This window comes from Scyliorhinus canicula, chromosome 14 (assembly GCF_902713615.1).
Source record: "Scyliorhinus canicula chromosome 14, sScyCan1.1, whole genome shotgun sequence".
In the NCBI taxonomy this organism is placed as follows: Eukaryota; Metazoa; Chordata; class Chondrichthyes; order Carcharhiniformes; family Scyliorhinidae; genus Scyliorhinus; species Scyliorhinus canicula.
In genome coordinates, this window is record NC_052159.1 from 140,452,433 (window position 1) to 140,465,382 (window position 12,950).

The following is a 12,950-nucleotide window of genomic DNA, read 5'->3' on the forward strand; positions in this document are numbered from 1 at the left end:
TGAGTGCCACACCCCACAGTGAGTGCCACACCCCACACTGAGTGCCACTTCCCGCAGTGAGTGCCACACCCCACAGTGAGTGCCACACCCCACAGTGAGTGCCACACCCAACAGTGAGTGCCACTTCCCGCAGTGAGTGCCACACCCCACAGTGAGTGCCACACCCCACACTGAGTGCCACTTCCCGCAGTGAGTGCCACACCCCACAGTGAGTGCCACACCCCACAGTGAGTGCCACTTCCCGCAATGAGTACAACTTCCCACGGGGAGTATAAGATCTTGCTAAGAGTGTCACGGTTTCATTACAAAACATGGCACTTTCGACAGTGCAGCCTCCCTCGTTACTGCACGGAGTGTGAGTCGTGTTTTTTGTACTCAAGCCCTGAAGTGGGAATCTTGCGATTCAAGAATGCCTCAGTGACACTGGTACCAGCTGTTAGGATAAGACTGTGGGGAGGGGGGTTGTTATATGGAGTACGTAAAGTCGACAGCACAAAACAGGTCATTGGAATCAACAGATCCAAGCCAGTGTTTTTGTTCCACCTAAGCCTCCTCACACTCATTTACATCTCATTTCAACTGTCACCAACCTGAACCATACCCCCAAATGTTTGCTACGATCTGCTTGGGGACCAGTAACCTTTTACTTAAAATTGAATATGTTTGAGATCCCAAGTTCTTTCTTGGAGGATTAAGCCACTAAATTCCTTGTGTTTTGAAGAAAGAAAATAAACTTTGACATACAAAGTCGGAAAAGTAATACAATTTACACGACCTTATATTCTAACATTCAGAATTATTATGAGGTACAAGTAAATTAACAGGCAAAATGTGGTTGAATACACACACACACACCCTGCACAACCAAGACAAATTCCATGGATTTCACAGCAACCCACCCAGACATCAGTATCCAATGTGAGTCACACAATCTTGTTAAAATACTGCCTCCCCCCCCCGACCAGGGATTTCCAGCCTTCACCTTTGAGGGTCTAACCTTTGAATTCTCTCCAAGTCACTCCAACTTGGACTGCCTCAATGACTGCTCACCCCCCAGAGTTTCAATCTTTTCTCCTGCAATTACCTTCCCCTTGATTCCGAGTTTTAATCCAGCACAAGTTCAGCTCTTCAGCCACAGAAAGCAGGATACCACTGCTCCAAAAGATTACCTTTGACTCAATGACCCTCAGCGCGAGGTCACCAAAGTTCCGCTGCCTCTCCACTGTACAAAATTCCTCCCGCGGTCTCGCTACTTGAAGCCTGCCAACTGTAGCACTTTTACTGCTTAAAGACTCTCTCTTTATTCCTCTCCCCAATGGTTCCTACTGTTGTTCTCCTCCACCTGGTGGCTCCTTCCCTGGTTCTCTCTCGCACTCCCCCCCCCCCTCCCCCCGGGACCTTGCCCTGTCTCCTGTCCAGGACCCAGGACTCTTCTCTGGTCTGGTGCCCCAGTCCTGGGACCCGTGTTTGGGATCTCGCACCGTTATTCCCCACACAGGTGCACATGGAAGGAACATATCCTCAGCCTCAAGATCTCCAAAACTCTGAACTTCACATGCACAGCCCGTTCCCAGCCCTTACGTGAATGAAAACTCCCAGGGCATGCAGTGACTTGTAGCCTCAGTTTGGGAATCAGGAAAGTCGAGATTAAGAACACAATCCATTACAGCATCACATCATTCTTTTCTCCTTTGCATGCTTATCAAACTTACCCTGAATTACATCTGTGCTAATCTCCCCAATCACCCCATGCAGCAGTGAATTCCACATTCTTTGGGTAAATAAGTTTCTTCTGAATTCATTATTTGATTTATTAATGACTATTTTACATTTATGACCCTGGACAGGCTGTTTATTTTGTGGGGCCAGGAGGGTCAATAGTTCCACGATATCAAACACCTTTCTGATAAGGTCCTCTTGTATATCAGTCCTGGGCTCCTGTCTCTTCTGAGCTCAACTCTGACTGCACACAAAAACTGACACTCCCGTGCAGTACTGAGAGAGAGCTGCTCTGCCAGAGGTGCCATCTTTTGGATGAGGTATTAAACCGAGCGTCCTATCTGCCTGTTCAACTGGATGAAAAAGATCCCTTTGCATTAGTATGAAAAAGAGCAGGGGAGTTATCTGTGGTGTCCTGGCCAATATTCGTCCCTCAATCAACACGATAGAAAACAGACTATTTGGTCATTGTTACATTGCTGTTTATGGAAGCTTGCGATGTCCAATTTGGCTGCCAGCTCTCCTATGTTATAACAGTAACTGTACTTCAGATTAATTAGTTGCAAAGTGCTTGAGATGACCGATAGTCTTGAATAGTCCTGTATGAATGCAAATCTCTTTCTGCTGGATGGAGTTGATGCTGGATGGAGTTTATCTGATGCGTGATTCACCTAATTATTCTCAGAAATTGGCAACAGGGACCAAGTGTGCATCTTATGACGTGGATTCGCATTTTAAATGGGCGCTGAAACCCGACTCAGGGAAGCGTTTGAATGACCAATAGTATACCCAGCATTAAAGTTGGGTGATGTGCAATGGCGGGGATAGAGTGATAGGTCACTAACTGTATAGCCGGGATGCTTTTGTCCCATATCTGCTGGTCAGGAGGCCTCCAGGTTCAGCCCCTTAGGTTCAAGGAGTGACTGCAAGTGACCACGAATGCTGGAATGTAATTCATTTTCCCTTCCAAAAAAAAGTGTGGCATCTGCATGCGGATTGAGTACCGAAATATGGCTAAATTATCAGCTTTTCTCCCCAAGTTCGTGGCTCAACATGGGGTCATGCTTGTTATGGAATCAGGAATATTGGGCCGGATTCTCCGGCCTCCCCAGCCCGTGTGCTTCTCAGCAGCGCGAGGCGGCGCATCGTTGGTTGGCGGCGAGATTCTCCGCTCACAAAGGGAGTTCCCATTGAAACCACCCCAGGCAGCTGGCAAACCGGTGGGCGTGGGTGCATTGCCAGCGGGACCAGAGGTTCCCAACGCCAGTGAATGGCCAAGAATTTCAGCAATTGGGTGAGATGTTCCACAACCGCACAACCCCCCCCCCCCCCCCCCCCCCCTCCCCTCTCCCTCCCCGAGTGTATTTTCCAACGGTGATGACGACTTGCCAATGGCTGGAGGTGGGATTTTCCGGTCCTGCCGATGTCTGCGGGGTTTTGGGTCCCCACACCCTCTGCCACCAGGGAACACACTGCCATGGTGGTGGGGGGAGGGAGGGGCGGGGTGGGGGGGGGGGGGGGGGGTGGGGAAGCCATACGCAGGGCCGGATGATCCCACCTGCAGGAATGACTGGAAAATTTCAGCTGTTATACTTTTAAAATCATAGCAATTCTTGGTCAATTTGCGTTGAAAAAGTCATTCCTGCTAATAATTCAGTGGGGCCATAATAGGCATAAGCAGTAGACTTACAGTTGTAATCCACACTAATACGTGTCACCAATGTAACACAAACCAGAAATTGGATAAAGGTACTCCACAACGGTCTAGAAATCGATGGAGGTGCTATTTGGGGATTAACCGTAAGTCACTAAATGTTTCCAGGAGGATTAAGGTTCAGTCACTAACCCCAGTACTGCCGGTTTCTGTAGCAGGTGTGAATCATGCATTATAATATCAAGACCAAAATGTTTAATTGTATTGAAGAAGCACGGGGAGAAGGTGCGGCATTGATGGAGGAAGGACAAGAGGGCACTACTTTGGAGGAAATAAAGTGCACCTCCCCGACGTGCCACGTACTTTGGTTTTGCGAACAAATAGCAGATATTTTGACAGACCCCGGGGAACCCTAAGAAATGTGAGAAAATGCTTGGTATTCTGAAAACAACTATGATCATTTTAAAGTGCAGTTTGGAATTCCAAGTACTTGCCTCAAGTTGACATGCTACAAAGTGCATCGTGAGAGCCTGTAAATCACTTTGAATTAAGCCACGACGATCTTTGAGTGAAGTTTATCCTGTGCAGCGTTGGCATGAAAGAAACAGAGCAGTGAATACTTACCTCGCATGATTGTTTTAGCAGAATAGAAGAAATACATCAGTTATATCCCACACAAAAAACACTGAGGTTCGAGCATTGGCAACAATCTATGTAATATAAACTTGAAAAATCTCAAGGCTACTTCTGTGCTTTTGGACAAGGTGGCAAGGGAGTAGATCAAAACTGGAAAAGGTCACAGGCATTGCAAAGCCCTTCAATCCATTTGCGGAGGACACCCTGAGCATCATACCATGCTAATGTTTTGACAGTGAGAGAAGATGAGCCTAGATGTTACCCTCCTGAATTCAGGCCTACCTCTTTTAGGCTTAGTGCTGCGCCTTTTCTCCCTGTTGAGCTTCCTAGTCATATCCTCAATCTAAAGACTATCACGTACAGTGCAGTCACTGAAAAGTTGCCGAATGGTGCTAAACTGGGGCAGGATTTTGAGACTTTTCTTGTCTTTCCTTCTTTACATGCCAGGAAGAAGACTGTTTTCACCCAGTGTGGCTAAGCAACCAAGAACCCTACAGCACATGGCACCATTCTGACCTCCTATCACAAGTACCAGTATGGCTACTCACATCCTAGAGGACTCAGACAGTAACCTTATGGGCACAAACAGGTGACACTGAAATGAAATGAAATAAAATCGCTTATTGTCACAAGTCGGCTTCAAATGAAGTTCCTGTGTAAAGCCCCTAGTCGCCACATTCCGGCGCCTGTTCGGGGAGCTGGTACGGGAATTGAACCGTGCTGCTGGCTTGCCTTGATCTGCTTTAATAGCCAGCAATTTAGCCCTATGCTAAACCAGCCCCCACTGCATGGGTAAGGAAGAACGAGTAATGGTTGTGGCTCAGGAGCCTCAAGGACCAGCACAGAATCTGTCTCTACTGCAACCCCTAGGGATTCTGGGCTAGCATGGTTTCCTCCTCTACTGAAGGACAATTGAATGGGAAATATGGGCACCGAAATTTACAGTAACAAAAGACAGCACTAAATTGTGACGAAGATGTAACACCAGGAATCAAGGTTATTGGCAGGAAATGCATGCAGACATTATGGGCGCGATTCTCCGCCCCCCACGCCGGTTGGGAGAATAGCGGGAGGGCCACCCGATATTTTTCACGCCCTCCCGCTATTCTCCACCCCCCCCCCCCTCCCCCCCGCCCGACCCACGTCACGAATCGGCGCTCGGCGTTTTTTACGGCGAGCGGCGATTCTCCGCGGCCGATGGGCCGAGCGGCCGGGCCTTTATGCCCATTTTTTCATCGGGTCCCGGGAACAGGTGTGAAGGCTGCCATGAAACACGACCGGTTTCACGGCAGCCTTTGCGACTCTCCGCATTTGCGGAGAATCTCGCCCAAATTATTTAGATAAATGTTGACATATAATGTGAACTCAGTAAGATATTACTCACGGGAATATACGTTTGGGTCTTTTGAATTATTGACTAAGCTGCGCAGGCATTGGGGATAATGCATTTTTAAGATTTAATTGAATTTGCTGATGGTCCTTGCCCTGGGGAAGTGGAAGGCATCCATCTTATGTACTTTGGCAATTCCATGCAACCACATCATTGGTCAATTCCTTGATCCTCTAATTGCTTCACTGTTTCTCTGGAAGTCCCCTTTTAATCGGGATGAGAGAGAAAAATTATTTTCTCTCCACATCGCCTGGCCCCAAAAATTTCACAGTGACCTGTCCTTATAATTCCTGCACTGTGGGAAGGTCTACTCTCTGGTGGAGTGCAGAGGAGGATTTCTCTCTCTCTCTCTCGCTCTCTTTCCCTGAAACACATCTCGCTGCAGGGCAGATCAGTAATGGATACATCACAGCAATAAACTGGGATTTTAAAAACTTACTTTGATTTAAGATGTACTTTACTGAAAATGAAATGAAATTTTTAAGGTCCGGTGTGGTTGAACAGAGTAAGTGAATGTTTCAAACGTCTCGGGGTACATTTAGCTTTTGTTTGATGGTGATATGGGCGGGATTCTTTGAACCCCGCCGGGTCGGAGAATCGCCGGGGGGGGCGGCATGAATCCCACCCCCGCCGGTTGCCGAATTTTCCGCCACCGGGATTTGGCGGGGGCGGGAATTGCGGCGCGCCATTCACAGGCCACTGGCAACGGCCACCCCGGCCATTCTCCGGCCCGCGATGGTCCAAGTGGCCGTCCATATTTTTGCAGGTCCCACCGGCGTCAATTAGAGTCGGTCCTTACTGGTGGGACCTGGTGGCGCAGGCGGCCTCCGGGGTTCGCGGGGGGGCGGGGTGCGGGTGGATCTGGCCCCGGGAGGTGGCCCCACAGTGGCCTGGCCTGCGATCGGGGCCCACCGATCTGCGGGCGGGCCTCTGCCGTGGGGGCACTCTATTCTTTCGCACCAGCGGCTGTAGCGATCCTCCATTTCCGGTGCGAACATGAAGCCCTCTGCGCATGCGCTGGGATGACGCTAGCACACGCTGGCACTCCCGCGCATGCGCCAATTTGCGCCGGCCGGCGGAGGCCCTTCGGCACCGGTTGGCATGGCGCCAAGCCCCTTTCCCACCGGCCAGCGGGGCGCAAACCACTCCGGGGCCGGCCTAGCCCCTGAAGGTGTGGAGGATGTCGCACCTTTGGGGCGGCCCAACGCCGGAGTGGTTCATGCCACTCCCCGCCGGAGTTGCCCGCCCGCCGATTACGGCAGAAACCCGTCCAAGGACTCAGGATCAATTTTTACAAACCTCTCAATTCTATTTCCTTTGCAGATTGGGAGATATATAACAGGTTGCCAATTCCTTACCACCTGTTCTACAAAGTCAAAATCTACCTCACTGTGTGCATTTTAAAAATAATTTAGAGTGCACAATTATTATGTTTTCCAATTAAGAAGCAATTTAACGTGGCCAATTCACCGACCCTGCATGCCTTTTTGGGTTGTGGGGGTGAGACACACGCAGACACGAGGACTGTGTACAAACTCCACACGGACAATGACCCGGGATCAAACCCGGGTCCTCGGCGCCGTGAGGCTGCAGTGCTAACCACTGCGCCACAGTGCTGCCCCCACACTGTGTTCATGATGTTTCAATTCAAAAGAACCTTCTCCCAGATTAGAATTTTAAAAGAAACAAATCCTGTCATAATTTCCTAGATTATTCCTCGATGGGAAGAGGGAACAAAGCCCCATGTCAATGGTACTAATTTGTAAAATTAAAGAATTTTTTTTTAATGTCCTTTTTGATGATTAATTATCAATCATTATCTAATGACCGAAAATGCCGTTCAATTTTGCTGCGCACATGTTGATAGAACGTCTGCCGACATAGCAGGAAAAGACTCCCTCCAAGAGGCCACCAAAGAAAACATTATCTACTTGGACTACAGTGTGGGATTATTTTAACGGGGTGCTCAAAGCCATGTGAGGGCTGTCTGGGTCTGAGAAATCTGTCTGGCATTTTTTCTTTCCCCCCCTGTATGTTAAAACGACATCAATCCGCTGTAAACATGATGGATGATCCCACGAATGTTGGAGGGGATGTGGTCAGGAAGCCATGTTTCTGCATGATGTGGGAATGCCCCAGACTCGGCCCATTCAGTGGGACAATTGATTATGCAGCTCTCTTTTGTAATCTCAGCCAGTTGCCTATCAGACGCTCTTGTAGCCACATGCGCAGCTGAAAATAGCCTTTGTGTTCGCTGCTACAACTCTGGCTGGCTGCCTTTGTGGCTGAATGATATATCCATGTTTTCCTTCACTCTGTCTGACAACATTTCTGTCTGCACTTAGCTTTCTGTTCATAATGGCTCTGAGGGACAAGCAGTACTTCTGCGAAATAGATCACGGATGCATTTATATCTCCGCTAGTTTCGATAGCTCTTGAAATTTTCAGAAATTAGTTTTAATTTCTGAAAAAATGCATCGAGAACTAATTTCTCCCTCTCTGAGTTACAGCAGCCATCTTCTTGGACTTGCAATTTAATTTTCTTCCTTTCTTCGATTTTGCTTCGTCCACAATCTTTCTTTTCCACTTTACTCCCCTCCATTTCCAACTGACCAGCTTATTGCCTTGGGCTTCCCTACGACCTGAATGCAGTCACTCGCCCGTTCATTGGTAGCAAACACTGTCGGGTTATCCAACTGTGGAGGGCATCACAGGTGAGTTTAATTTCTGTCATCACTTGGTGCACACGTCCACAGTCGGGATTGACACATCAGGATTAGCCGCGGAAAGCCAGGTTGACCTGTCCTTTTGCTCAGTTTCGCAGCACATATCCAGTAACCACAGCAATACCCTGGCTTGGGTCAACTCTCTCGGTGAAGACCGAGGATTCATTCCATTCTACATAACACTGCTGATGAAAATTTCACAGAAAGATTCTTTCAGCAGAATTGTCTGATGGAATAGATGTGCATAATAAATGTGAAAGAATCTTGCCTTTCAGCATGAACCGGAACTTTATCTACTTGTCTGCATCTAAAAAATTAACAGAAAATGTATACAGTGGTGCAATTGCTGTTTATTTCTCTTCCCGCACCAAATGGTGCATCGCAGACTGGCATCCATTTCCATAGTTAGTTTTTCCTGGAACATGTCACTAGCCTGTCGCCAGAAGTTTATAGCTTGAGGGGCCACAGTATTGGGGACATCCTCGCAACGAAGGATGGATGTGTACATTGGGAAGGAACCAGCACGCGGTCCAGGTAACATTTCCAGCGGGTGTCTGGGGTGCAGGGTCTGGGGTCCGTTGCCCAGGGGCCCCTGCTGCGGCCAGGTGCTTGTGCAGGGCATGTTGGATGGCACCGTGAAGGATGACAGGGGATGTGAGGGAGGGGAAAGACTGGAGGACTCAAGGGTCTGGGGTGGAAGCCATAGCTGATTGTAAGTCCCTCACCCTCTCCAATTCCTTACAGATATCATAGTATGGATGATATTATGGACCCCATGGAAGCTGCCCCCATGGTGCTGCTGGTGGCAGCAGCGTCAACGGAGGCCTGAGGAGGGGACCCATGTGCAGGGCCCCGCCCCACAGCCTGAGCACCTGGCCGCCCATCAGGCCAGGGAGGGACCCAGAGTGGGAGGCCGGTGGCGGCCTAAGGTGTAGAGGAGTCGCTGGTCTTTCAACCTGATGTCGGACAGTATGTGTTGCAGGAGGCTCCACCTCAACAACGAGATGGTGCAGCTCCTGTGCCATGTCCTTGCAGATCTTGCAACACGTGGGCGAGGAGGATACCAGGACCAGCCGGTGGCCACTAAGGTCACCGCAACCCTAAACTTCTATGCCTCATTCCAGACTCGAGTGAGGACATGTGTAGCATCTTCCTGCCAATGGCCCACAAGTGCAGCCATGTTGTCATGGATTCCCTGTTTGCCTGGGCAGCTGACTATACAAACTTTGACTTGGACCAAGCCCACAAGATGCCCAGGCAGAAAGTTTCTCCGCCATTGCTGAGATGCCCCAGGGGGTAATAGATGCCAAGGATATTGCCGGGGACACCCTTCATTAACAGGAAAGGGTACCACCCCCTGAACATCCAAATTGCGTGCAACAACTATCTCAAGATCATGAACGTGTGTGCACAGTTCTCAGGGAGTCTGCACGACAACCACATCTTGGGCCAGTCGGAGATCCCCGGCATCTTCGAGGGACACTCCAGAGTGAGGGGATAAAGTTAGGTCCTGGCTAATGATGCTGGACGAAGGAGGCCTAAGGAAGCTGAGACTGATGTGGAGACCCAATATAACAAAGCCCATGTGGCCACCAGGGCTGTCATTGTGTATCAGACTGCTGAAAGTGTGGTTCCGATGCCTCGACCACACTCGTCATGCACAGCTGGACACCCTCTGCAGGGTCGCCCACTTTGTGGTGGTCTGCTGTGCCCTCAGACTGGTCCACTTTGGTATTGTTCTTTGTCCGTCTCATTTTCTTTGCGTGCCTTCACCCCTCCCCCTTGTTCGCCCCTACCTGCTCCCTCCCCCCTTTTTCCTTTTCCTCTTTGTCCCATGATGTACCATCAATTGGACTCGAGACACGATGAAGATCCAAACTGTGGCTTTAATCAGCTAGTTGTTAGCCTGGTGGTCGACTACAGAGAAAGGCCAACGGCTGGGAAACCTGGGTACTGATACTTGCCTCTCGACCAATTGGTGAGCAGTCACATGACTAGTCCCAGCCAATCAGACGAGAGGCACATGACCAGCCAGAGCCAATGGTAAACCAATACTCTGCACCAATGGCAGTGCTCCCACTCATATCACCACATTCACCCCTTGTGGAGAAAGAAGGCGGGGGGGGGGGTTGTGAGGGGAAGAGAGGGGTGGGGGTTCGAGGACTGGTGATATGAGTAGAGTTAAACAAAGATATGGGCTGTCTACTGGCTCGTGGCAAAATAAACAATACTACATACTACATACTACATTGGGATGCAAAAAAAAATACAATAGAGTCCAATAAAGTCCCATGGTTGCATCAGATGGTCACGATCAGCCTGTCGGGTGCCCGTGATGTTCTGGTGGACCGTTGCAGTGGAGTCGGTGATGTCGGGCCGATGGTCGTCCTTGCCTCCGGGAGCGTCGGTCGTAGATATGTCTCTGTACCCCAGGCCAGTGGTGGAGACGCTGTAATCGGGGAAGGGGGGGTATATGCGCTGGATTGTGGAGGCGCGGGGGTGCTGGGGGGAATTGGGGTTGGGGCGGGGGGGGTGTTGATGGAAGAGGAGAAGGCCGCACACCGGCGGGTGCCAGGACCCAAAGCGAGGCCGTATCCTGCCGACCGTCGGGATACTCCACGTACGCATACTGCGGGTTGGCGTGGACTTCCTCAATGGAGTAGGGCAGGTTGCGGGTCTTAATAAAATGGTAAAAACGGGTGACCCCTGGATGGCAGAGGTCCGTGTGGAGGGAGCGGAGGCGGTCAATCTGCACGCTGGCGCAGGTACCGCGGGATAGGGCATCGGGAGGCTTGTTGAGCTTCCCAGGACGATACAAGATATCGTAGTTGTGCATGGACAACTCGATCCGCCACCGCAAGATCTTGTCGTTCTTGATCTTGCCCCTCTGTGCATTATCGAACATGAAAGCTACTGACCGTTGGTCTGTGAGGAGGGTAAACCTCCTGCTGGCCAGATAGTGCCTCCAATGTCGCACAGCTTCGACTATGGCCTGTGCCTCCTTTTCCACCGAGGAATGGCAGATTTCGGAAGCGTGGAGGGTTCATGAAAAGAAGGCCACGGGTCTGCCCGCTTGGTTCAGGGTGGCCGCCAGAGCTACGTCAGACACGTCGCTCTCGACCTGGAATGGGAGACTCGTTGATAGCATACATCATGGCCTTTGCGATATTCGCTTTGATGTGGCTAAAGGCCTGGCGGGCCTCCATCGACAGGGGAAAGGAGGTGGACTGGATGAGGGGGCGGGCTTTGTCGGCGTAGTTGGGGACCCACTGGGCGTAATAGGAGAAGAAGCCCAGGCAGCATTTGAGGGCTTTGAGGGAGTTGGGGAGAGGGACTTCCATCAGGGGGCGCATGCGTTCGGGATCGGGGCCTATCACTCCGTTATGCACTACGTAGCTGAGGATGGCTAGACGGCTGGTGCTAAACACGCACTTATCCTTATTGTAGGTTAAATTAAGGAGTTTCGTGGTTCGGAGGAATTTTTGAAGGTTGATGTCATGGTCCTGCTGGTCGTGGCCGCAGATGGTGATGTTATCGAGGTACGGGAAGGTAGCCCGTAACCCATGCTTGTCGACCATTCGGTCCATCGCCCGTTGGAAGACCGTGACCCCATTAGTAACACCGAATGGAACCCTGAGGAAGTGGTAAAGGCGCCCATCTGCCTCAAACGCGGTGTACTTGCGGTCACTCGCGTGGAAGGTCCGCCGTGGAAAAGACTTTGTATTTCGCGATCTTGTTAACCAGGTCGGAAATACAGGGGAGAGGGTACGCGTCCAGCTGCGTAAACCTGTTGATGGTCTGACTGTAATCAATGACCATCCGGTTTTTCTCCCCAGTCCGAACTACCAGCACTTGGGCTCGCCAGGGACTGTTGCTGGCCTCGATAACTCCTTCCTTAAGGAGCCTCTGAACCTCGGACCCGATGAAGGTCCGGTCCTGGGCACTGTATTGTCTGCTCCGAGTGGCGACAGGTTTACAATCTGGGGTGAGATTAGCAAACAAGGAAGGTGCGTCCACTTTGAGGGACGCAAGGCTGCAGACAGTAAGGGGGGGAATAGGGCCGCCGAATTGGAAGGTTAAGCTCTCCAGGTTGCACTGGAAATCCATGCCCAAGAGTGTCGGAGCGCATAGACGGGGAGAATGAGGAGTTTGAAGTTTTTGAAAACCCTCCCCTGGACCGTGTGGTCCGCTATGCAGCACCCGGTGATTTGGACGGAGTGCGAACCCGAGGCCAATTCGATTTTATGCTTAACTGAGTGGATGGGGAGCGCGCAGCGTCTTACCGTGTCGGGGTGGACAAAACTTTCCGTGCTCCCGGAGTCCAGTAGGCATTTCGTCTTGTGTCCGTTGAGCTGGATCGTTCTCGTAGTCTTGGCGAGAGAGTGTGGTCGCGACTGGTCGAGAGTGATAGAAGCAAGTCGTGGCGAGAGTTCCAGGTCATCCTCAATGGCAGAGTAATCGCTGGCAGGGCCTTCCATGTTGGCCCAAGATGGCGGCGCCCAGGGCCCGCACGTGGAATCGGGGTCCCAAGATGGCGGCGCCCAGATCCCGCACGTGGAGCCGGAGCCCCAAGAAGTTTTCTATTCTTCATATTTTTTTCTGCTTAATCAACAGACTCATAGGCCTTGAACCTCACTCCAGAGCTTTGAGGACTTAATCCATATTGAGGGGTGAATGCAGGTCATGGTCTGATGTGAAAAGTGAATACATACTTCTTCTTGAAGGTTCAGATATAGGAATCATTCCCAGATACCGAGAACAGTCAGGACCCCTACTTTACTGAGGAAAGCGAAAGTCACCATGAATCATATACCCCATTTGAACC

At 50.6% G+C, this 12,950-nt stretch overlaps 2 long non-coding RNA genes across 2 annotated transcripts in view; one reads left to right on the forward strand and one right to left on the reverse strand.

Annotated features, from left to right (window-relative positions):
* The window catches only part of LOC119977531, a 77,238-nt gene that overhangs the window by 51,158 nt on the left and 13,130 nt on the right, over positions 1-12,950 (reverse strand). The gene's annotated exons all lie outside the window — the stretch shown is intronic.
* The window catches only part of LOC119977530, a 32,656-nt gene that overhangs the window by 3,933 nt on the left and 15,773 nt on the right, over positions 1-12,950 (forward strand). Inside the window, exon 2 of the long non-coding RNA XR_005463210.1 lies at positions 4,457-4,598. This is a non-coding gene — a long non-coding RNA (uncharacterized LOC119977530). The remainder of the gene's footprint in view (positions 1-4,456; positions 4,599-12,950) is intronic.